Here is a 26516-nt window from a genome sequence, read left to right as displayed (position 1 = left end):
ACCCACCCCAGACCTCCAGCCTTCGCGATGCAGAGCGGACGCAGATTGCGAGGACTGGTGCTAAGACACAGGACCTGATAACAGCTAATTGAAAGGTTAATCTACATAGGCTGTGACAGAAGAGGTCCCTCCCCACTTTTTTTATCTGCTGTTGGCAAGTGGGAAATTGAGCTCCCCCCACCTTTTTCCCTTAAAAAAAAAAAAAAAAAAAAAAAAAAAAAAAAGAGGGAAAGAAAGGGGTGAAGAAAAAAAAAAAAAAGGCAATAAAGTTTGGGGGGAGGCGCGTCCCCTTGGCGGCGGCGTGGGGCTGAGGGACGGGGCGCGCGGGTGGCCGTTGCGGGGCGCGCTGGGCGGGAAGGCGGCCTGAGGGGAAGTGGTCACCGCCGCGCCCGGGCGGCCTCCCGCCGGCCCCGGGGGGCTGGCTTGGGCTTTTCCTCTCATGTGGGGCCATTTAAAACGTTTCGATGGAAGAACCACCGCAGGCAGGCTCTGGGAAATCCTTCCTGAAGGGCTTGGAGCCGTAGTTCCTCGGTCCCGAGGAAGAGGGCTGTGTCTGAGGCAACCATAATTAGTCTGAGGGATGAAAGGAGGAGGGTGAACAAATTACATATGTCTTCCCGTTGAGTTTGCTGTAAATGTAACAAGACGTTGTGAGGGATATATTTTAAAGGACAAGGTGATGACACGCAGGGACTTAAAGTTTGTTTAAGCGTTTTTGCCATGCTGCCGAAGGCCGCTTGCCATGTCAAAGTTTTGGGTTTTCTCAGCTGTGGCTAGCAAATGCCACTTCTCATCAACGCATGGCGTGCCAAAATGCCATAGGGTATATACCAGAGGGTACCACACAAGGGAGGGAAAGGTAATTACCTACCTAAGCATCTACTCAAGCAATCACTAGCTAAGCACCCCCGTCTCCCCAAACCATGACCCACTGCAGAGGTCTCCGAGGCATTCCCTTTTCCATGTCTTGTGGGGGATGTGTTGCTGTTAGGTGCCTGTCTGCAGAGTTATCAAAAAATATCTGGTCCCAAAGAAGAAAAGATAAAATTAAAAGGAAAAAAAAAAAAGTAATATTCTCCTTTTAGAGTGGGTGGAAAATGACCTTCTACAATAAATTAAGAAGGTCTTTTCCAGATCATGTACTGCATACAGACCAGCAAGCGAACAAAGTTTCTTTAATAAAATACTAAGCGTTAAGGTTTAGTGCAACTTTTTCAGAGTCAGTTGCTGGAGATACTGTATAAGGAAGCTCTTTGGTGATGTTTCAGAGTACTGTAAAATTGAATGACCTACTTACCAAAAGCTACTGGGTGAAAATAATATTCCAGCATGTCTCTACCATACCATACCTGTTGACTGAGGCTTTAGTCTTAGCTGCCAGATGCAGCCTTTTAATCATAGAGTGAGAAATTGAAATGTGTAGTGACCTAATATTTGTTGGAGAATCCTTCAGGGTTCATGCATTATTCAAGACTTGGCTGTGATTGAAAATATTTTTTAAATTATTTGAAACAATATAAATCATTACAGCACAATTTGGGCCAGAGCATCACATTTGCAACACTATTCCAAAAGCTGTGTCAACATTTCCATTATAAACTTTTTCTTTTCCTCTTTCCGGGAAATTTCCAACTTGGTTGGGGTAAAAACAGAAAAATAATCTCTTGAAACTGAAACTTGGCATGGCCTCATCCCAGTTCAGGAAAAAAAACACTGGAGAAAACTCGCAGTCTGTTTGGCCATTTTGAAATTACGAGTGTGCTGAAGACATAAGTAATAGCACAGAGAAAAACCATAAAAGCCTCTGGTTTGAATACTTTCATTCCTTCTTCTTAATTTAATTCTTTTCCTAAAAATAAATTTTACAAGACAGTACGTCATTGGGTGTTGTGTTCCAGTTTTTAACATATTCAAGAACTTTTTGTTTGAAGAGAGATTCCTATGGATCTTGACATTTACAGGTCTACTTAACACTATGTAAACTGTGAAGTTAAGCACATGAACCTCTTTATACATGAATCATCCTCCAGCGAACTTAGATCCACTACCACTGTCAATTATATTATTTCCCAAAATAATGACTTCAAAAGAATTGCATCATGAATTTAGGGTGGTTCAATTTGAGACAGCACATGTTACCCAGACAAGCCATAAGTACCTGAAACACTTTGAATCTAATTGAGAATGTCTAACATGTTGCGTGCATTTTGGTTTGTGATCTAGATAAGAAATGTTTCTGGTTTATCATATGAAAAAAGCCAAACAGCTACATTAAAAACATCCATGGAGAAGTTATAAGCCCATCAAGGAAGTTAGTGTTAAGCAGTAAAATTCACACTTTAGCATGTTCTTCTACTGTCAGACTTTGGGGTGTTTACTCTGCCATAACCACTACAAGCCTGGTGAAGTATAATAGTTAAATTGCCCCTGAGCAGTAACAGGTGCCTCGTCACCCACACATTGAATAGACCCATTCCACCTGCTAAAAAGATGTGCCTGATATTTAAAAAAACAAGTGTCTAAAATCGAACCTACTTTCTCTCATCTGCTCTTAGAAGTACTATGGACCAGATCGCTCTGTTCCATTAATTTCCTTGCTTTAATTATAGTTTAAATACCATCTTTAAAGGACTTTTTTCCCCCTGTGAAAAAATATATTCGGTTGCACATATATGTTGTAGTGTATGTAGTAATGATATCCTTCTCTCCAGAAGTCCTTAGGTTTATTCTAAAATTGCACGTATGGTTGCTATTTCTGGACCACAAGTGAGAGAAAGCAAGAAGTTAAGGACTGAGCATGGTCTGAGTTAAAATCAGTTCTCAAAAATCAAAATCTTAAAACTGCTATATGTATAGCAGTGGTGTAAGACGAGCTGGAGACTACTGCTTAAATGAAGCCCAGCCATATGCAGCCCAAATTCAGCAGTATACAAAAAAGAACGCTAAATTGGAGTTTGAACACTCATTTGAAATCAGTAAGAAAATTCTTGTGCATGAAATTACTGCCACACATAAGAATAAGAATTTCCCTGTGAGGGCTTTAATCGCTGGTGCAGTTCCGATGGAAGTAGTGAGGCTGTTACATATTTAGAAACAATTATGTAGTTGTCCATGTTGGTATGGTGACAGATCCCTATTTATCTTTGGAGCTGCTAGAGGGTGAAGTCTTGACCCCCGTTAAAGTCTGCCAAAATTTCCTATGGCTTCAACAAAGCCAGGGTATTCCTTCTATTATTACCATACATAACCACATGTATGTGGCTACCGTCACCTGGAAATTGCCTCCCCTGGCATAGGCTGTTGAAAGAAGTGACCTTCGGGAGAAGTGTTATCCTAAGAGTGCAGCGCATTTCTTCCCAGCCTCTGGTGCTGTCCCGAGCACGTCCCTGCTGATGAGCTGAACGCATATATCCTTTACCAACACCACCTCCTCTGCTTAGCTCACCTGCCATGGGTTCAGCAGCTTCCCATAACCCTAACCTTCAACCTCATTTTCCTTCTGCATTAAAACAGCCTTTTCCTTTTTTCCTTGTTTTGTTTTGCTTTTGTATTGTTATTTAATCTGAAAGATTAATCTGTGTAACTAAGTCTACCCCTCTGAATACAAATGGAATGTTTCTTGGTTTACGTATGTGTGCACTGCTGCACACAACAGAGCATCACTGCCCAATTTAAGCACTATTAATAAATACAAATATAGATTATATTAATATATACATGCATATCTTTATACACACACAGAAACACACAAAGTGAATAACCTGTGGGCATATTTTCTGATCATTTGCTGTCGCATCTATTACATTCAATAAAATTGCGCAATAGTATAAAATAGTCTCCTGCTGCCACCTTACTGATTTGGGGGCTTTTAAATTCCTGAAGTGAACAGATTATAAAGCAAGCGCTGTAACAGCCTCAAATCAGGAGTTGTAATTGGCATAATACTGTAATTTGGAAATAAATGTTTGTGGTAGATCAGCTGTCATCCCACAGGGATGGAGACAGTGACTTTTTATAATAAATCCCACATGTTCCATTCTACTCTGGCAAATATACCGCACTGCTATATCAAAGCACTTTACAATCCTTAATTAATTAGTTCCTATAAGAGCTCTGTTAGGTGAATGGATATTATTTTTTCTGTTCTCCAACCAGAGATACAGAGCATAGAGCAAAGCACTTAGAAGAGCATGCCAGCTCAAGGAAGAAGCTGGCCACCTGAGTTCCAAGGGCCCTGCTCTAGCCACGGGAGATCCGCCGATAGAGTAGCAGTGCTAATCATGGAGAAGAAACTAGTGGCCTGCTAACGCATATTTGAAACCTTAGTAGGAGCATATCTTTTTCCTGCACTAACTATTATACCTGTTAAAGCAGCAACAGGCTGAATAGAATTTAGGAGTGCAAAGGAAAAGGTTAAAGGTAAAGCAGAAAAAACCCAGGTGTCTTTTACACGTGATAGTATCCTATAAGATGGTGTCTTTCATATACACAGTATCTCCCAATACTGCATACAGAGGTTCTATTTGTACACCCAAGAGAAAGGATTAGCAAGTGATTAATAGATGCTTTAATAAATGGTAATCAATTGCCATGAGTCCAATGGGTCAATAGGGTTTTTGATAACAATAGCTCATCATCCTCTGAATAATGCTACCGATATATTTAAACTTTATACGTTTTACATAGAAACACCTGCTAATCTTGTGTTAAACCTCACAAATGGAATCTTAATATAAAGTGTGACTCAAAACAAATTTGCTGGAGAAAAAAGGATTAGCGCCTAGGCTCCACAGTAAATTGTTAGTTATAGCTGTACTGGATTTAAATTTCTCCTTTTGCCATGTAAAACGCACTGATATGACAAGAAGCATTTTGCTGCTGTGTGCACGAGTAGTGTTTTCTAGGCTGATCCCAAGAGGAAGGCCCGGGATATTGCAGGACTCTATATCAACCAGCATCACTGAACCTGATGCAGCTTCATGTTTTTATACACATTTACAGTAATACTTGCTGAGGGCAGCTGATGAGATGAAGGATGGAATTGAAAATGAGTAAAAATCAGTTTGCTCAAAGCTAGTTAAAGCTGCCATAATCAGGGGCTGCTCAGGTCCTTCTTGCTACTGTCCTGCTGCGATTAGTTAGGTTAGGTGAAAGGGGAGGATGCTGGTGTTTGCAGGAGCCATTTTAACACCTCAGCTTGTCTTTGTGAGCTTTAAAGTAATTAACTCTCCAATCATTATCGTTTGACTTTGTCGACAGGTTTAGGTTTCCCTCCTGCTGTTCCCTTTGGGGATATTGGGTTGTCACTTCATGAGAGGGGGGGATTCTTTTTAGAGTGCACACAAAATCCCTTTCACAGTTTCCCAACAGCTTTCTGTGCTCTCCAAACTGCTGGAATACTCTCTCACTCTCTGTTTTGATGAATATTACTTTTATAACTTTCTCCAGATACAACTGGACAAGAAGGAGAGGGGGGGAAACCTCTCCAAAAAGCCTGGCATCACACTTGCTGCACCCTTCAGATGAAAAAAGGGCCATCCTCATTACTTAGAAGCCAATAAAAGAGACTGCAAAGGCAGTTTTGCTAAATAAGGTTACTTTGAGCCTCTAAAGGATCCTGACAGTCCTTAATGTAACTGAACAAATTCTCACAACTTCCAACTGTGATGTGGGTGTACTACATTCTAGTTCAGTTTTAGCTGGGGGAAAATTTCCAGACTTGAAGTTGTTGGCAGTCTTTTATTGGTCAAACATTGCCAAGAAACATGGAGAAAAAGGGGGAGGAAAGAGCTTGACCATATTTTTGTTAATCCCATTCTCATCCAGTTTCCACTACATTTTTTAAAACCTTATTAATAAGCTGAAGAAATTGAAATAACTGGAGATGCTGTTACACCAGCCACATCATTTGGAGACTATTCTGATGCTGCCCAACCCTTGATGTGCGACAGCACTAGACAAGCAGCCAGAGCTATAAGAAATATGATCAAAAAGCACACCCGCCTCATTTCAGATTCAACAGACAGTGAAACCCCTCACCTTCTGCAGAGCTGGTTGGAGCACCTTCCCCTTTCAACTTCTGCTCAGCATCTCCTGGCACACCCAGCTTCTCATAAAGAATGGGAGTTTGGGAAATAGCCCATGTGACAAAGCAGCTCTGAATTTGCTGAGCCCAGGCTTAGGAGAACCTTAGGTCTGGTCTGTATAGTTTGGAAGTGGAGCAACCTCCACTCCAGACTTCTGCTTCTGCAGCTCGAACCAAGAGGAGTTGGGCTGGTCTCAAGGACCAAACTGCTAGCTCCAGCTGGGGTTTCAGCTAGGCCTGTATGATGTTTTGTTTACTTTCTTTGTTGGCGGCATTAGTTGAGAGGTTCCCTTGCTAAATAAAGCTCTGGCTGCACAAACAATTTATTTCAGTCACTTCTCATAGCTGTTGGTGCTAGAGCAACTCTACCTCTGTTAGCTAGGCTAGGAGGCCTGTCAGAGTCAGGTGGCAATATACCACATAATTTCAAATACCCTTTCAGAAACCTTTAGATTTGCTCAACACTGCTTTAAACATAGCTAGAGGTTTGCTTGTATCAGGGCTCCCGACTTGACTAACTCTGGTTGTTAGATTATTATCATGCACAGTAGGATTTTGTATTAAATATCCTTTAGGGAGGAAAATCTGGGCAGAAAGGGAGTTGGGGGGCAGGAGAGACTTGGTTTTTTGGGTCAGGTAATATGAGATGTGAAGTAGTAGCTAGGAAGAGCCGAGGTAATAATGTATCAGTGCTGGAAACATGAAGTATCTTCTTCATACACATTGAACTACACAAACTGTCTCCTCAGTGATACATGGGATAGGTAGTTGGTGATTTATCAAGATGCCAGGGAAGGAGTTGCATTATCCAGCATAACGAAGCCTTTGGTTTATTTCATAAAAAAAAAAAAGAAAGAAAAAAAAAAAGAGAGAGAGAAAGAAAAAAAACGAAAAAAAAAAAAAGGAGGGAAGTTCTACCTCTCAGCTGATGGCAGGACCTGGGCAAGCAGTGAGATTGTCAGAATTGTTTCCTTAGCACCGGCCAGAACCCCCCTGTTATCCTGATATTATTCCCCTTTGTTATTCGATATCCCACAGTGCCAGCTAAGTCAGGAGTTGTCACACTCCTCACTGGTGCAGCAGGATACAAAATAGCTGGGGGTGGGGAGGAAGACTGGAATGGCTAGGAGGTGGAAGGGAAAAGGCCTTTATTTTTGTGAAAACAGTAGCACCAGCTGCATCCTGCAAGTCGCTAAATTAGCCAGTCAGTTGTTTTTCTTTTAATTTTTGTGTGAATTCAAGAATAGGTTGTGGATGTCTTGGCAACTCATGAATGAGGCTCTTTATGAAAGAATTCACCTTGCAGAGGGGCTGCTGTCAGATGCACAAGCCTCTTTCCATTAATTAAGCTGCAGAACATCCCCTCTCCCCCCCCCCCCCCCCCCCCCCCCCATTCCTCTCAACGCCTGGATAATCAGACCCTGTGTCTTTCCATAACATCCACCGCTGTCTCTCTTGCTCCTCACAGTATTTCACCCACTCTGTTAATTCTGGGCTGCCAGATTTCCTTTCCACCCGCACACCCCACACACACCCCCCTCCCCCAATCTTTTTAACACAGCTTGTTGCTGGTAAGTGAGATATCATGTCGCCTGGGCTAAGGTGAATATTCTGCTCCACTGCAACCAGTAGCATTCTTTATGCATTATTTTCAGCTGAAAGGTGGCCTAAGAGCAAAGTTGGATATTTTCAAAAGCTCAGCTGGGAGTTAATCAACTCATATTGTTTTTCCACAGGAGCTGGGTGCTTAACTCGCATCCATGAGTCATCTCCTGGATTGTCACTTGTTTACAGGCAAGCAGCCCCACAGAAGGTGCAAAGAACTTTCAGACACCCTAGAAATGACCTGCCATTAAAAGTGTATAAGCTAAACTGTATCGGGTTAGGGAGTGATTACAGATGTAATTATGCCTGAACAGACAGTCTGGGGAGAGGAGGTGGGTAGTACCAAGAACCTCAATCAATCCTCACTCACCTTTGCTGTGGTCTGAACAAGATGTGTGTGACTGCATCTGAATAGCCTTGAAGTTTTCAGTGGGGATACTCATGCGTGCATTTATGAAGTTATACACCTACCTGCTTCAGGGAATAATCTCAAATCCTTTAAAACCAGTGAAAGGTTTCTACTGACTGATGAGCTCACTATCATAGCTTAAGTGTTTCCATGTTTGGGCTTAATTTTGTATGGCTCATTTAAAATCCCAGTCATTAGGAATAAAAAAAAAAAAAAAGTATATGGTTTTAATGACAGACTTTTAAAAATGATCTGTTCATTTTCCTTCACTTCCAAGTAATGCTGAACATTAATTTCCTGCAAATGAAGCAATCTGAAGCAGAGTGCACAAAATAATTAATCTTTGGGAACTCTGGACTAAATTAAAATAATTTAAAGTTAAATAAAGAGCTCATCTGTGGCCTCAGTGCTCTTTCTGGGAAGCAAGGGGTACGTAAAAAAAAATCAAAAAGATAGCACATAGCAAATTATCTAACAGGAAAGGAATCTACAAATATATGTAATAAATTCCCACATTACATCATAAAAATAACTTTCTCACAAATGCTGTCATTGCAAATGCCAAGACACATAGGAGACCATTCAATTAGCAGTTGAACTGAATAAGCAAATGTGAAATTATTTATATTGGAAATATGCATTTCTAATTTGGGGGCTCGCTGGCATTTTTTTTTAGAGACCATCAAATTGTCTCTTATACTACAGGTTTTCCTTATGCTAAGAATTGGATGTGGTAGAATTTGAAATAAAATTTACATTGTAAACTTGTGGAGGTAGAAATTCTCTTTATGAGTGCAGGCAGCATCTCAAAGAATGAACATTTACAATAAACTCAGTGTTTTTATTAGCAAATGTTGACTTTTTAATCCAACACCATAATTTGGTAAAAATTAAAACATAAACATAGTTGAATAGTTATCTGTAAACTGAAAACATTCAGGAATATAAGAAAAATAATTCCATCTTCATTAGATCTAGGAAAAGTAAGCCTGACCTTTTTCTATATATACATAATTTGTCATCTCTTCTGAAAATCAGGCCCTGAATTTCTGTGCCTACACGTAGCCATTTCAGGAACGACAGTAAATAAGCTATTTTTATTTACATTCTGCAGAGGGAATCTGTAAAAATAAATCATTAATGTTTGTAAAATAGCAGTGACATCCTCACAGAGAAATTATACACATTAACAACATATTCCTAAAACCCAGAAACTTCCAGTAGAGCATTCTCGTTCACATCCCTTTGCCCACTCAGCCTACATGCCCTTTGTTTCTTTCAGGGTTACACTTGCCTTTTTTTTTTAAAAAAAAACATCTTTCCTTGGCTTCAGACCCACAGCTATCCAGAGCTATCAGAGCAAATAGTCTAATGGAAAATAATATGGCTGAAGAGATTAAATACAATAGTGGGCAGCAGGATCTCTTGAGTTTTAAATACATGGTGCTGTTTCTAGTCTTGCTGAAAGCTCTTTGCTGCAGTTTTCTTGTTTGTTAAATAGGAAAAACATTAACCTGTCTCTTGTTGAAGCAGAGCTGGAGTTCAGAAATGCTCCTGTCTGTATAAATGCTGGGGATTATTAGAAAGAACATGTTCAGCTTGGGAAGGGGTTTCTGAATATAGTGACAGAGCCACTCAATTTCAATTGCTGCATATGAGGTTTTTTTCCTATTATAACAATTAACCTCTTAGAAAAGAATTATCACGGAGTTTACATGTTGACTCTATAGATATTGGATAATTGCTTTAAAAAGAATCATCTATAGTCCAGGAAATTACATTTCTCCTTTTGCTTCTAAAATTACAAACTTCTGACTTCCCAGCTGGTAACGCAAGCAATCAAAATTGGGTCTCTTGAGTGCAGTTGCACGACACACATGAACAACAATCTCATTTCATAAAGAATTAACCCACAGGCTGCCACGTTAACCGGCTCCAATTCCTGCTGCAAAGCCCATCTGGTCCGAGCACCGTAGATCCCACTTTGCATAGGTAGCAATGTACTGGTCAAGTAAGAGCAAACCTCGGAGCCCTGCCTGAACACAGCTCCCTGACAGAGGGAAGGAGTTGGGAATGAAGCACCAAACTGCAACTCAGAAGCTCCGGCTTCATTTCCCATCTTTCTCACAGACTTCCTACCAGTAAGTCACTTAACCTCCAAGAGTTTCATCTTCTGTTATAGAGAGACAGTAATACCTCCTTTGACCGTCTTTTTTAATCTAGAGTAGAAAGAAAGTGACATTACCCCCCTGCCTAATCTCAGCTAAGACATCTAGGCACTACTGTGATTCTAATCAGTAACAGCATTAAACACTGTTTAAACAGAAGGGCCTACTTCAATTTGAAATTTCCTTGATTTTACCTAGTTAAAATTCTCTTTGCAATTTATCTGATTTTTTTCTTCTTCTTCTTTTTGAGAGAAGGTAGGAGAAAAGGACTTAATGGTTCTGGGTTGATGATTTAGTTATTTAAATGCTCCAAGTATAGGATCATAGAAAGAAAGCAGAGAACGTAGATCCAAATGAAGAAAAGCTGGCAAATTTAACTTCTTTCAGTGGGCTTGCTCCCTGAAATGTGTTCTTTAGATTTAAAGATGACCCGCAAATGGAAGTCCAGAATAAATGTGTAACTCAGTTGTGCACTTTTCTCAGTGAGCTACCTTAAAGCGACCCGGGTGGAGTTTTCCTCAACACCTCCCCAGCGTTTCACAGAAAACCCACCTGAAAGCAGCAAGGTGTTTATTCCTGATGTTCAGTCTTTCTCTACTGGGTTTTAAGCCATTGCAACCCTAATTATAGTCCTAAATCAGTTCTTGTCCTTTATTAGTGTTTACTGCAAATGGTTATCTGGGGTAAGCAATTGCCATATTCCTCACCAGTAACCAATTAAGCAACCTGCAGCATCTTATTCTTAGCCTTCTGTTTGGAAATACTTTTTAGCTGAAAGATTCAAACAAACACCAGCACATTCAGTTGTGCCAAAGACCGCTATTCAGCTATGCTATCCAGGCTGGAGAAAGGTTATTCATACGGTCAAAGACTGACTTCGCTGGCACATGTACATGTTTGTATTTGAAATTTCTAGATTGACAGCCCTTCAAAACCAATTGCCTTCTCTTGGGACAGGAACATGAACCTTTATTTCTCTTAGATTTGAGAACTGACACCACTGTGATCTCCATCATGAGGCTAGCAGTATTAAGTGCGTTGTTCTTTACAGACAGGACTGACTGCTGGAGTTGAATGACTACATGTTGACCTTGGGGGAGCTGCGGGGGTGTGTGTTTGTTTGTTTTTAAAATTCATCTCCTCCATGTTGTGGGGAAAGAAGCTTTTAGACGTTACATGATCCATGTGGATTTGAACAACAGTGGATTTCAGCAGCATCTTACGCTTTTGAACACAGCTTTATGAACTGTTGAGGCTTAGTACAGTTTGGCTTTTTTTTTAGATCAAAGGATGTGACAGGCCACAAAGTGAGCAGTGAAGAAATAAAACCATCCCCCATACACACCAAGGAGCCCCACTACATACCAGATTCCCCTGACAAAGGCGTCTTTAGCATGAGTCCAGAAAATTGACAGGCCAAACTGCACATATACTTCCAAGACAGACAAGCATCTGCCAGGGACAAAACTCATCTTCTCTCATGATGGAGCACAGCAGTCACTGCAAGTTCAGAGAAAAGGGAGGCTGTGTGTGATGTGGTGCTGAACTGAAGGGCATCAGGAAAACTGAGAAAGAGCTGGGCCTGGCAGGTTCCTCAGGGCTTGTGCCTCCAGGCCATGGTTCTGCTTCTGCTCTACCTGGTCCCCTGCTGCAATGCTGGGCAGAAGTAGCCTGCCACCTGTTCTAGGTACAAGGCTTCTCTGGTGCATGGGGAGCCTTATGGCTGTATTTAAGAAAACAGAATTATTATCTTCTGCTGCTAGACAGATTTAAAACCCAAAAAGGACTGAGGTTCTCGGAACCACATGTATAATTTTAAAATCCCTAATGAAACTCCAAAGGCCCTGAGTCCAATTCAGAGACAAATTGGAGCACTTGTGACAGAGACAGATAAGTTACATCCATTCATGGAAAGAAAAACAATTTTATGATCATGCAACTGAATTGTTTCTAATTAATTCATGATCTATATTTCATACTGCTGAAGCAGGGTCTGAGACACACTAGGAAAAATCCTTCATGTGGCACATCCTAATGGTGCAAGGGTGCTGAGTCACTGATTCCATTATTAACAAGTTTTCTTGAGTCTGTAACTCATCTCTTAATTTTATTCTCTTGTTCCTGGATGCACATAATGATTTGTTAGTACAGCATCAGGGAGCAAGAAGAGTCAGTTTCCCCCTGTGGCCCAGGAGCCAAGGGGTATCCCAGGGCGAGCAGCGAGGGAGCAGGGTAGGGCAGACCCCAAGATCAGGGCCAGGTTTAACCAGAAGTCAAACTCACCGGGCAATTTTGTGGTGATGAGGCAGGTCTGAGGTCAAGCCAGGCAGTTGATCCACAAGTCAGGATCTGTACTGGGTATAGTGATGAGCAGGCAGGTCCATGGTGATGAGACAGGGCCAGAGTCAAGGTCAAGCTGGGAAGTTAGCCTGTGGGCTGGATAAATGGGGGCCCATGGCCAGGCACAGGTGTTGCTGCAGCTGAGACAGAAACCAGCGCTCCTGCTACAAAGCCTAGGGCTGAGCTGAACTGGGGCTCCTGGGCAGGGGTGGGCTAGTAAGGAGGCCCCCAGTGGGGCTGCTCAGGGCCATTAATGCTGATTGCCCAGATATATAGATGCACTGTGTTTTCAAGCTTTCTTTATAAAACGCCATGAAAAGCGCTATACATTTGCCTGCCACACAGAGCAGGACTTTAATGTTACACCAATAATAATCTGATCCTACACACCCTTGTATATGTCATTGAGATCTTATTACAGCCTGGGTAAGAGGATGCTGGGTGCTTGCACTGATGAGGCTATTTCAGTATGATAAGCTGCACTAAGTGGGCTCAGTTTTGCATCAGTGGAGTGTATTTGCATATTGCACTGCCAGGGAAAAGAAAACCTTCCATACTGCAAGAGTTTGCCATGCACAAAAATGCCACTGCAAACATCTGAGTATGTGAGCAGTTCCAGTGAAGGCAATACTCCGTGAAAGGGCTGTGTTGGTGCTAGCAAGGCTAAATTAAAGGGCCTGTGACATTTCCAGTAGTCTGGATGCTCACTGGAAAACTCATCCATATACTCTCAGGACTTTTTGCAATATCCATCACCTTTTGATTTACAAAATTGCACATGGAAAAGGAGTGGCAAATATTTTTTGCCATAAGAACTTGAATGGTCTGTTGGAAGAATCATTATAAGAACCATCCTAAAGTCCAGCCAAACATTCCTGTTCCCTTTCACTTCATACCTGGATATACACCTTGCTGTTGAAAGGCAGCCTGGAAGTTATCCATATTTTCATTCTGTACAACACCACTTTTTTCTCTATCAACTGCTGATTTCTGATTTTTTTATTTCAGATTTTTTTCCATATCATATGTTTTTAAATCAGATAGAAGAAGCCAAAATGTATCTTATATCTATGTTGCATTTTGCAGTTGTGTCTTAAAATTCTTCCATAGGTCCAACACAATCTTATCCCTAAATTAATACAATAATTTTAGGCCAGGACCCTGAAGAGCTGCCACCACATTTAAAAATCTAAGACAATGACTTTTATATTGAAACCCAAATGACTTGATAGCTATATAAAACCGTAGACACATGCCCATACATGCATATGCACACATACTTTTTGCGCAGTGATATGTTAGAATGGGTTTATATATAGGCTATTAAAATAATGTAAATGAACAGAACAAAGCGGATTACGAGGAAAAAGTGCAGGAACAAGATTAAGACCAAAATTGCAATCCCCAAGTAAATTGAGAAGAGAGTTGTAACATGAATAATTTCATTCTGCTCCTACCCTGTTTGTGCTCACTAATCTATCTACACCAGAGATTTGGGGGAGGGGGTGGAGATCCTAAGGCTCCAGGATTGTTTCTCCAACCAGATTCAGGCTGGGTCTTGTTTGGTTGGAGTGGAAACGTACCTTTTGCAACAACTGCTGAGTCTGAAGAAGAGGCTCGCCACATCCGCTCAAACAGCAGCTCTGACAGAGATACTGAAGTGGGAAAGTCCTTTAGGCGCATGTCGCACCCTGGAATTTAAGCAGAACCTCCACAAGAAACTGATAGCCTGGTACTACTGCTTGTCTCTCCCTAGGCCATCCTGCAAATGGAGCTGACAGCATGGACCTTCTTCCGGGAAGCGGGATGCAGTGTAGCAGGGCAGTGCTGGCGCAGAACGAAGCCTCACCTTCAGGCAAATTGGTGGGAAGGAATTAATAAAAAAAGTTACCCATAAAATCAGAATGCAACAGTAACAAAAATGAAAGTGATTGTAAATTGTGTTAATGCATGGATAATTCATGTAGAACACAGAATAAGAGAGAAGGTGCACAAAACATTGCTTTGGTGAATGGTGTAGAAAAACCTGTCAGCAACAGATGTCAAATATATCCTTTGTAGCTTCACTGAGGTATTTTGCAATGAAACAATCAAAACAAATATGCAGATCCCAATTATGGGACAAGAATCTTCTTGTAGTTCAGTACTAGGAGTTCCCTGGCAGTTTGCTTTGCAACACTCAGTTTTTGTGCTGTGCTGGGACTGGCTGAGGACTCAGAGCCCAGGTGAGACCCCAGTCCAGCTCCTAGGTGAGTTTATGTAGCTTTGAGAGTACAGGAGCAGCTCTGTACCCCCACTACATGGGTGCAGTGAAATTGTTTTCCCATTTAAACTGTGCACATACAGAAAGAGTTTGGTGTGCTTTTTTTTTTTTAAAAAAAGTAATTCTTGTTCAGCTGTAACAACATGCTTCATTTCTGGCTGTTCAGCTTCTGTGGTTTAATATTTATGACTCTGCACCTTAGACTTCCCAGGTGGTCATCCACCTCACATTGTGCTTAGGGCCAGGGTCCTCTCCATCCACCAGGATGTTCACCGGCAGGTGCTGAGTAGCTTCATGATTTCCTCAGACTCCATAGGGTTAGAAAAACCATTTGCTGGACCACCAGGCAACAAGCAGCAGTTATATCTGGCAAGCCTAAATCCAAAAGGGAAGATTATGGCTTTTAAAACCATCAGGGAGCATTCCGCATCTCATAGCAACTTTCCGACTTATTCCTCCATGCCTCAAGCAAGAACAAACACAGAAAGACGAGGGCTGTCTCAGGGCCCTGAGAGCATCCCCCCTCCTGGCTGTTTGGCTGCCTGGGCTCAGGGCCAGCTTGGAGCTAACGCAGCCGAGAGCTGCCCCACCTCCTTCGCTGGCCTTGGACACGGCGCTGCCGGGAGGCCTCAGCCAGGGCTGATAGCGCTTCCTGCGGGACCTGCTTTTAAGCTAAGCCCCTTCCATTTGGCCCCCATCCGAGATGAAGCTCCTGTTGTGTCGCAGCCGTGCCCATCCCTGGCTTTGGGCCCACTGCTCTGGATCTAGACCGTGACCTGCAGCTGACTTCCAGCCTGATTCCAGACCTGCCTTTCCACCACGAAGCTGCCCGGGGCTCACTGGGCTGCACCTGACCCTCCTCACCCTCACCGGAGCCGCCTTGCTTGCCTCACGTGGCGGCTGCGGGACTGGTGAGAATGCCGCCCTGCCAGCTGTGTTCCTGTTCTCAGCTCCCAGCTCACCTTCCCCTGCAGAGAGCCAGTTCTTGCTGCTCCCTGACAGGCTGTTCCTCTCCAAATCTCCACAGCTTTTAAAGACTGATGATCTCAGCAAAAATGTCAACGCATTTTCCTTCGCAGAAGAACAAAAATGGTGGATTCAGCCAGGAATCAAACCTACCACTTACACTACTGAACCACAGGAGAAAAACTGATAGTCTGACATTGTTTCCCCTCTCTCTGCAATAAGAGGACAGGGTTAGAAACTTTGGGAACTCTTTTTCTTAGTTGTCTAGGTTTTTTATACCCAAATTATAGAGACATCTTGGAAATAAATGCCATTAATTCACAAGTAGAAGAACGCAGCTCCTGGGAGTAGCAGCACTTACAATTCTTGGAGTCCAATGCATCTTTCAGTTAAGTGTCCTTCCAACCCCAGCTGCAATCTGTATTGCACTGGCCCTGCAAAGAGTATCACTGCATCAGCAAGTTTCATGAGGCTGAAAGAAGACAAAAAACTTCTCTTTGAACAGTAAGTCAGAGGGAGTCTAGGGAAACCATGGTCAACATGTCAGGATGATCTTTTTGCTCTTCCCCTGCTTTACTTTCACACCTTCCTCCCCTCACCCCCGGTGATTTTGCTGGAGGATTGGGCCCTGCTCCTGGGAGAAGTCTTTTTGTGCCTATTGCTAAGCTCCTGCAGCAGCTGCTCAGACCTTTTCCTACAACTGTGTTGTGATGCAGTCATGATTTTACCACAGAAGTGGTGTTCGCCTGCCACGAACCCCAAAGAGTTCAACACTGATTAGGAAGGAAGGCTGGCTGGCTGGCAGGCAGCATGACTGAATAAGCCTGGTTTCCTTAGGAACCTAGCCTAAAAGAGCGAGAAAGTAAGAGCATGTGTGTTCTGGTAGGCAGTGAATAATCCATTAAAACTCTTAATTAAAAATTTAAACATGTGTCTGCTAATTACATCACCCTTCTCCTGCCCTCAAAAAGCAGCAAATGAGCATGGTTGCACACCTGCCTGTGTGTTAGGATGCTGCTCACTTGCTCAGCAACCCAAATACCAGCTCAGGTAGCAGCTGCCATTGTAAAACATTCTAAGGAAGAGCGATGACAAATATTTTCTTTTTGATTATGAATGGCAAAACCGGTCACAGAAATCCTACGGCATGCCCTGGGTTTGTCGGTGGTTTTTGTATACATGTGCTGATACTATTAGTTCTCATCTCTCAGACAAGGCTATTTTAATGCCAGCAACGCAGAGTCTGCTGAGCAGCCACTTGAAGACCTGTGGAAAGAGACGGGATAAATGGTTTAAATAGTAGGCTGTAAGGATATGAAAATGAACACGGACATTGTAAATTCAGAAACTGCAGAGAAAGGTCTGCTAAGGCTCTAGACCCTCAGGAGATTCCCAGTCCCGCAGGGATAGTGGGTTCACCCCATCTGGAGCACACATGGGGTGAGGAGCCTCAGCACGGTAAGGGATCACCCTCCGATTAACTGCTGTCCATGCAAATGGGCACTCACAGTAAATGAAACTTGCTTCTCCCTCCATAAGTTACCCTGCAGTGAATCTCCTCCGGTACACGCAGCCCCCTCAGCTGCTCCGAGCTGGCTGGGTTGCAGCCACTTGACATCGGGCCACAGCCTCTGAGTTGGGAAGGCTGTTTTATTCACTGCCTGGAGGAGTAGGATCATGTTCAACATTGCTGTTGTTATTTATTGCAGTCATGAATTTGGCAGGAATTAACCAAATTCTGGCAGGTAGCGTCTGTCTCTGTACATTAGCATAACTGTGCTGAGCTACAGTGGGTACACTGGGTGAAAAATCAATTCCCTGACTTTTGGCTCCCGTCAAACCAGGCGGGGGCCAGAGCAGGAGGGCACATGTGTCTGCTGGCACAGACCTGGTCACTCTTACCAGACGTTTAGCCAGTATGCTCTCCTCCAGACCTGTCTCTACGCCATGGTCCTACCACAGCCTGCTGAACCTCTTGGGAAAGGGTCCCACTGGGATGTGGGTTTGTTTCCTTGGGGGCATTTAGAGCCCTACTGGTACTGGTCAGGGCCTTCTCCAGCTCAACCTAGAAAGGACTCAACAAGAAACACTAAGAAACTCTGAACCCCTAAACCCCGACACCATGCACCACTAGCAAAGCGCTGCCTCAAGGCTGTGAATAGCCCTGGGTGATTATCTTTAAAGTGGTATTTTAATGCATTCACTTACCGTTTTCAAGCTTCACGGGTGATGCCTTGAGATGACATACTGGAGAAGGCTTCATTATCCTCAGGGGTACGGGCAAAGAGCCTCCTGCCCGACTGCTGAGGTGCCCCATGTTGAGGTCACAGCCATCTAAAGTGGCCAGAGCCGGGTAATTCAGCTCGGGGGCTGCCAGAATCACTGAATGATTTTTCATGTGAGGTGAAGCATCTGTTCGCACTGGGTAAAGAAACTGGTCCTTCAAAGAAATGGTTATTTGTTAAAATCTGAAGTATCTGTAGAGTTTAGGATGCCATATGGTGAACCTAGGGGCATATGAAATCCCAAGCAAGGCCATGAGGTTAATCAGCTCTAGTCAGGGATATCTGGCCTCATCAGGGAGAGGGGAGCCCGGATCTGAAGTTCAAAAATTGGCTTGTCTTTGTAGGATGTCAGCTCCCAGTCCCAGGGCTTGGTCACTCCTTGAAATCCCAAGCTCATCTCTGCTCCTTCTGCCTTTTCCTGTCTCACCAGGAGGGTGACAGGAGCATCAGTGCTTTCCTGGTAGGGCCCTGCTGTACTGCACTGCCCTGCTACATGGGGGTCATGGTCAGTACGCTGCCAGGAGAGAGTGGTTTGCCTCGAGGTGGCTGTCGGACGTGCACTTATCTTCCTCCAGTAAATGACCACAGGTCACTCTCATGGGTAACATTCCTGAGCTTTCTATATGGTTTTTGCCCACCAGCAAGACTGTAGGGGCCAAGCTGTTGTGGACAGGCTGATGCACTTACCGTGGGATGTACTCTCCAGCCCAGACTGGATGGTACGAAGCGAGGCAGTGCGGTGGGGTGAGCTGGGGTGCATGGTCACAGGGTCTGGGTTTCTGTGAGTCAGTGTCACTACCCTTTGTGCTGCGGTGGTGGTGGACAAGCCCCCAAGGCTTACACCAAATCCTGTTCAAGCTGGGAGTGGGAGGATGCACCCACAGCTGGGCTCCCCAGGCAAAGCTCAAATCCTTCTCATTTGTGTAAACAATGGGTGCATTTAATCCAGAAATAGTAGCAACCAAAAAGTCTTCCCACTAAGTAGCAGGATCATCCACCACTTGGGAGCAGCTAGAACTATTTACAAAATGTTTTCATACCTCTGCAAGGTAGAGGCTGTGTGTTTCTGACTGTGGAGCAGAAGGCAATCCTATAATAACACCTCATTTTTACCAATCATTCCAAATTATTCACATGAAAGATCCCGCTTTCTCTCTTGGACCTTAATGAAGCTCCTGTTGAACCAATTATTCACTAGCTATTCATGTATTGTCAGAAAGGAAATCGCAGAAGCTTTGTCATTTGGAATAAGATTTGATTGGCATGGCACATGGCTTTGGGGTGGGTTTTCTTCTTCTCCTTTTTTGCTCTAAAGCCATAGCTTTTAGGTGGCAATTTCCACTGCTATAATCTGATGGAAAGTGATAAAACGCATCAGACTGCAGTACTCAAATGAGAAAACGCTCCAGATTAGTAGGAATATAATTATGTTTTTCATGACATTGATTTTTTATTTTCTAACTGATAAAAGTAAACAACTGGGGGGGGGGGGGGGGGAGTGCCGAAAAACAACATTTAGACTTTAGTGAGATAATTAACTCAGCAATTAAACATATTTTGTATTCAGCATTTGTCCTCCATAGCACACAGCATATGTGACGTTTGTCCTTTATTCAAATTCTTGCTTCTTGCAATCTTTTTTGTCAGCAGGAGTGGCAGCCGGCAAGAGTCCTGCAGGAAGGCCCACTTCTATGGTGCTCTGCTTTCAAAGATGAATATTCACGGCTATGGTTTGGAAGGGAAGAGCCAGCCAAAAAGAATCATTAAGCTGAGCTAAATGAGCAGAATCAAAAGGCGAGAGACCTATGCAACAGGCATTTGTATCTGTTTTCTTCTTGCCAGTAGCGTTTGGAGGGGACGTAAACCAAGCCCCTTGTGACCCCTACTCCCACGTGTACTACTCAACTACTCAATCTAGCGACAATATGGGGCTGCAACGTCAAACGCCCTGTGCTCTGTTCCCATGCGATATCACAGCATCAGGATGGGCTAGTACATAGGCAGGATATATCTGCCTGTAATTTAATATCTATTAAAAGAACAAGAATTAAAGCCAATTAAAGAAGCTAGTCCTTTGGTAGGGCTGCCTGCTGGTCCAACAGGGTTGATTTCTCGCTACAGTGTGAAACGTGGCAAGAGGCACAAGCAATGATGGATCATTAGAAATCTCACTGGCCTTTTTAGCACAGAGCAGTTCTTCCATCATCCGTTCAGCAAAGAGTGAGTGAGTTTCAGGGAAGCTGCCTGTCTCAGAAGGTATGAACCACAGTACTGGAGAGATGTCCTCCACATCAATGCCCCATCTTCATCTCTTTTAGAAAAATGAGGCCATTAGGAAAAAGTTACAAGTCTGGGATAAATAAAACATGCTACTTGTGACTTTATAGCCAGGATTAAGAGGGACAAGGAAACCCTCCATCAGGCAGGGGTGTGCAGATACGTCATGCCAAGGATGATGCAGTACTGCATGTCAACCCAAACTGTGAAGCTGTAGCTGGTATTGTGCAAGTTAATACTCAAGCACACTACCATTGATCATTTTCCTTTGAGACACCAATATGTGAGGCTTCTTTTCAGGGCAGAACCCTAAGCCTCAGGGAAACTCAAATATCTTCCTACTCTGTGAGACTCCCATGGCCCAATTTAAGCTGCTGCTGTTGCGGCTGCTGCTGCTGCTGCTGTGGGGGTTGAAGGGCTAACTTCTGAGCTGGCATAATAAATTTCTATAGTAAACATACTATGACAAGTCATTCCAAATTAATTTCTTCCTTTCCCAAGCTGGATTTGCCAGGTTATGTGCTAAAATCTTTTTTCGTGCTTTGTCCTGAAACACTGTGGTGCATAATAAACATCAAGCCTCATGAAGCTGTTTTACCGCTGATTTTCGGCAAAGCAATGTATCATGTATGTATTCACGATACTTACAAATCACCACGTATCTGGAGCACAACCTTCCCTAAATCCAGGGTGTTCATCTTGTGAAATCTGTGGCCATTTACGGAATGCAGAAGTTGCGCTGATAAATGCTTTTCACTATCAGACATAAAATGTGTTTGCTATTGTACTGACCTTGGGAGATGAATAGGAAAGTGCTTTGTCCTTACCCTGCAAGACAGCCACAGCAGCTGGCTATGCTGTAGGACAGGCCAGACTAAAATAGGTCTGTGCGTGTGATAGCTTGATAGAACCCTGGAAATTCTGCAAGTTATTTGAGGACCATTCAGGATATCCCTGAAAATGAATCCCAAAGTTGGATCAATGATTTAATTTCTAATTCAATGATCTGCAGATATGACAACAATCTGATTTTTGGGAAGACCCGTTGTGATTGGTAACTGCCTCACCCCTTAAAAGCCCCCAGGCCTACTCTTCTTAAGAAGAGACCTGGGGCAGGAGATGTGTTTGCGGGGAAATACTTCAGGAGAGAGATAAATCCTATGGAAAGAAAAGGTTGCGTAGGAAGCGCTGCCCAAACAGCAGATGAGCAATGGGATTTTGTGCAGTATCTACCACAAGGATTAATGTGAAGAGGAGAGATTAGAAGAATCGGCATTAACTTGCAATCCAAATAATTTTAAGAAACTGAGATCAAGGTAATTTAAACACGAGTCATTTTGCTGATGGTTACACTTTTTGTTGCTTTATATGCCTGTTCGTTATCTCTTTTCCCCACTCTTGCCTTTCTGTGGAAAGTGTGATACCAACAAAGGGAAAAGGCCGGGGAAGAGCGGTCCCCCTCTCTGCTCCGCTTTAGATGGCTAACAGCCTTAGGGGACTGGGTCCCATCCTACCTTCTCTCCAGAGCCAGCAGAGCTGCCTGCGGAGTGTTTCAGGGGCTGTTGCTCAGCTCCCTGCTCTAACCTGTCCTCCGGAGGCACCATCTGTAGGGAGCCTGGAGAGCATGGCCGCCTAATCGCATCTCTTCGGTACCTACCACCACAGAAGAACAGCCAGCAAATATATAGGGGAAGAGAGAATGTGACCCTATATACCCCTAAATACCCCCAAGGACCCCAAAAGTAGGTACGTTCAAAACAGAGCAATTTTTAAGTGAAGCGTTACTTCTAGCATGGATATAAAAAGTAATATTTAGAATGAGACGTGATTTTCAAGGTGAATCTATTTCTTGACATATTCTCTCATATGCTGCTATTATTCAGAGTAATGCTTCTTTCAGGGCAGTGTTTTACACCAACGTTAGCATTTCCATGGCACCACAGGCAGGGAGGCCTTCAAAGCACACAACTTCCCTCACACCCAGTTTAGGAGCTCTTCCATTTTTTTACACATTTACGTTGCGCCACTGACTTGAGATATTTGATCCAGAATAAGGATAATGCTTTTGTTTTTCTCCCTTCCAGCCTGTACTCAGCCTCCTTTACAAACATCGCTGGGGAGTCACAGGGCCGTGGGAGGCAGAAAGCCCAGCCAAGGCTCGCCTGTGAGCACCTGGCAAAGCTGGGACTAGAAGACAGACGTCCTCGATCCTTCTCTCATTTGAGAAGCAGCTCAGGTCGACATGGCTCTCAACTTTGGAGATGATCTGCCTGCTAAACTACAGCACATTTATGATTTGCGGGTTTCTAGTCTGACTTGGCTTCATTTTTTAACTTTTCATTTTCTTTTTAGGGAACCAAACTGTTCACTGGGTTTGGCAGCTGACGGCTATTAACTGTCACACTCCAATAACCAAGGGATAGTTAGAACCGCATTAAATATTTGCACTGTGCAGCAAGGCTATACTTCATCTCGGTACACATGAATCCCATGCTCTTTTCACACTGAAGAAAACCCACCTTATTGCTATTCAAATCTATCTGTCTGTCTCTCTTCCTATACTGTCATTACGCATGCAAGGCCTGTCAGTGCCATTGACACAAAAAACCCCTCTTGCTTTATGCCAACACCAGTGACACCTGAAAAAAAACCCCCAAGACACAAAAGAATTACTGCTTTTAACAATTTTGCTTATTTGGCCTTTGTTTGCCAGTAAGGCTGCCTATTCCACGTCTTTATAGGAGTATTCCTCCTGCCCTGCAAGGGTGCATGTTTTCTCTCGCGGGAACATCTTATAGATAATTCTGTATGAAAAGTGGGTTTTGGTAACTGAGGCTTGTCCATTTTGTACGTCCCTGGTTAAATTGCAAAGCTTTGTTTTGAGCGTAGTTTTTTCCCCTCGTCATCTTAACTGCCATTTTGAGCCTAATCTTTTAGGAAATACCCTACATAGGCGCTCCTTGTGGTCTGCTTTTAAAAAGCAAAATTTATTTTGGCCTCTGCAGGAAGCATTTAAAGCACATAATGAATAATGTTTGACACAGGAGTCAGTTAGCAGTCATTTCAGATTAATAACACTCCTCAGAAAAAAACCTTGCAGGGGATTAGAGCAAGGGAAAGATGCTTAGGCAATAACCTCTGAGCCAGTTGGTTGCTGAACTATTCACAATAGACATAACTATCTCCGAAGGTCTTAAGTGTGAGAATTATCTCCGGGAAGAGAACAATGAGTTAGTGAGATATAAAACAATAGGCTCATGCTCTAATACAGGCAGTTAGCACCGCACATGTTCTCTGCTCGTTTAATCTGCAATACTTTCAGACAGTAGCAGTTGGTGCCCAAATTAAGACTTCCTCTCTCCCTTTGATCTTATGTAAAAACTAATGAATTGTATAATCTCCAACACCTCTGAAATCCCGCTGGTTAAAGGGAAACTATCCCTACCTTTCCCATGCCTGTCTCAATTCACTAAATGGGAGCTATATTTAACAGCAGGCCAATCACATGATCACTGAAAAGGAACAGCACAAGGATCTGTAATCCTAATGCTCTGGAGCTGTGATTGCTGTAAATCCTTTGCAGAATGATTTCCTTTAAATCCCAAACATGTCATCACACTTTTAATTAACATTTCTTTATGAAAACTGTGGATAAGACCCTTTAAATTAAAGATTGTTCCCAGACTTGTCATCTTAAAACAGTGTGTGTTTCTATTGTCATTTTCATGTGGCATATTTTACTTTACTTTCTCAGTAAAGCTTTTTCTCTTTCCTTTCACCTCCTTTGCCTTCCCTGCCTTAACCCTCGGAACAAGCAGTAACAGCTAGCACTGTTTTTTAAGGGTAAACAAATAGCTTTGAATTAGTTCATGTACAAAAGGGAAATTCCAGATAACCAAAAGACTAGCAATGAGTACAGACGCAGATGTGGCCGACAGTGCCCTACTTGAATTCTCACCACCTTCACCTCTCGAGTTTGCCATCTAACTGAGCTTACCATCTTCTTTATGGGGGGAAGGAGATTGAGGCAGGAAAGCCATCTGCCCAAAGTAACAAAGTGGATCGCCTGCAGAAACAGAAACACAACCTTTATTTCCCAGTTCCCAGCTCTTAATTCTTCTTGGCTACTTAGCATGCGGCTTTCCAAGCGCTGGGCCTGTTTCCTTGCCTGTCGACCTCAGCAGCATTGCCACCCACTGACGTGGCACTAAAATGAGCCCCAAAGGCACGATGCTGGGCACAGGAGATGCAGTCTTATTGCCAGCAAAAGGGAAAAGTTTTACCTGAGTGAGGGCAACGTGTTCGCCCGGTGGCCAGTGGGAAATGGATTTCTAGTACTTGTTTTCCTGAAAGTAACCCAGGTGAGAACTCTGCGTTTGAATGATGGCTTAAGCTCAGCGACAGACTCACTTCAGTTATCCCATCTGGGATTTGAGACAGTGGCACATGTCACTGGCAGACAACTCTTTCAATGACATTTCTCAGGAAGGCCAGTTTTCTAACATGCCTCTGTGTGGAACGACCTGGTAGAGGACCAAAGAGAGAGGCAGAATATTTATGAGGGAGAATATTAAGGATGGCACCATTATCCATTATATAGATAAAACCCTCCTTCATCAGTGAGAAGCAGGAAAGAAATACAGACCTTGAAAAGAGACCAGAACAAAATCGTCAGGCAATTTGACAGCACAATTTGAAATTATTTAGCCTGATCTGGCAGTACATTTCTAAGTATCTATATATCATCCCAGAATATCCATTGACAGACACTGGAGAAATAATGAATGGCTAAATAGAGCGGGTCAGACTCTGACACCCTTCCATGAATTGGATAGTGGTTTATTCCTCAGCTACTCCCACTGGCTTCACATTACGCCTTGTAGCTGACACTCGGAGCCAAATGTCAGGAGCCCAAACTCACCAGGCATGTCAGTGGAGGAGCTCAGAACAGAACCTCTGACTTGACTGTCTCGCATCCTGAACTGAAAACAAGGAACAGCCTAGGGAAAGGAGGAAAAAAGAACCCCCCACTATGTTATAACTACCTTCCTTTACATAGCCTCCCTTCCTTTACAGTAGTTATGCTGTCTTGTAATTTCATTGGTATGGTAAAAAATGTTTACCTATTTATGTTCTGTTTTAAATGGGCCGCCATTATCTGGCCAGGACATTGACAAAGTTGTTTCAAAAGGAATGGAAAGTGTCAGGGATGCAGAGCAACGGGAACAGCAAATTCAACTACTCGACCACTGGTTTTTTCCTTACTGACAACCAAATCCATGCAGTAAGTGTGGCGTGGCATATGTGACCATACATTAAAAGCAGGGACTGCAACACATCCTTCCTCGGCCTATCAGCTTTTCTTGATTAAAAAGTATCGCATGGATACATCAAGTTAAAGAATTAAAAATTAATCATGAGATGTAAAAAGTAACATTCTTCTGGTCAACCTGTAAAGCCTGAGGACCATGCACACTGTAACCTCAGCTTTGTTCGCTGTTCCATTTTCACCCCAATACATTCATTCCTGAGAAATGTGAAGTCCAAAGCTCTTTTGAGAGCAGCACTACGAAGAAACAAGTTTATTTGCACAAAGCTGTTCATGAATAGGTCCACAGGCAGACAAGGCCTGCACCGGCAGCCTCTTTCAGATAGAGCCTGTGAGCCCGAGCCCTCCAAGAACAGATCGTACTTACAATGCAGAGACGTGCTTGCGACGATGGCCCCACGAGGACTTCCAGAGGTGGCAGGTTTGAAGCTCCCTGATGTACTTGCAGGGGTCCCACCAGGTGATCTCTAAGATGACAGAGCCTGTTGTCCAATATATCAGAGTGGATGCTGGGCCAAACAAGGGCATTGGGATCACAGACTTAATTTCTCCCCACACTCTTTGCAAAGCACAAACTGCAATAACAACATTCAGTCTCTGTGCATCCCTTGTTCCACGCTACGCAGTAAAGTGCACCGACTTAACATCCTCTGATGAACCCTAGCCATTAATTTTTCATCTCTCCTGTGGTACACACCCCAAGCTGATGTTCCTTCCCATCCTTACAGCTGAGATCACCCTTGAACACCTCCCCATACACTGAAAGCCATGTATAAAATGTGGAGATCT

General features: G+C 43.2%; 1 protein-coding gene across 4 annotated transcripts in view; it reads right to left on the bottom strand.

The window, feature by feature from the left end:
• The window catches only part of KAT6B (lysine acetyltransferase 6B), a 145376-nt gene extending 118860 nt beyond the window's left edge, over positions 1-26516 (bottom strand). For 3 of the 4 annotated variants that reach the window (XM_080403181.1, XM_080403185.1, XM_080403186.1), the window contains exon 1: positions 7-26516. The gene's annotated coding sequence lies outside the window, so the exon portion shown is untranslated. The remainder of the gene's footprint in view (positions 1-6) is intronic. The other variant, XM_080403182.1, reaches the window with a different exon arrangement.

The sequence above is a fragment of the Falco punctatus genome (genome assembly GCF_963210335.1).
Source record: "Falco punctatus genome assembly, chromosome: 9".
Classification (NCBI taxonomy): Eukaryota; Metazoa; Chordata; class Aves; order Falconiformes; family Falconidae; genus Falco; species Falco punctatus.
This window is presented reverse-complemented; position numbering and strand designations above follow the sequence as displayed.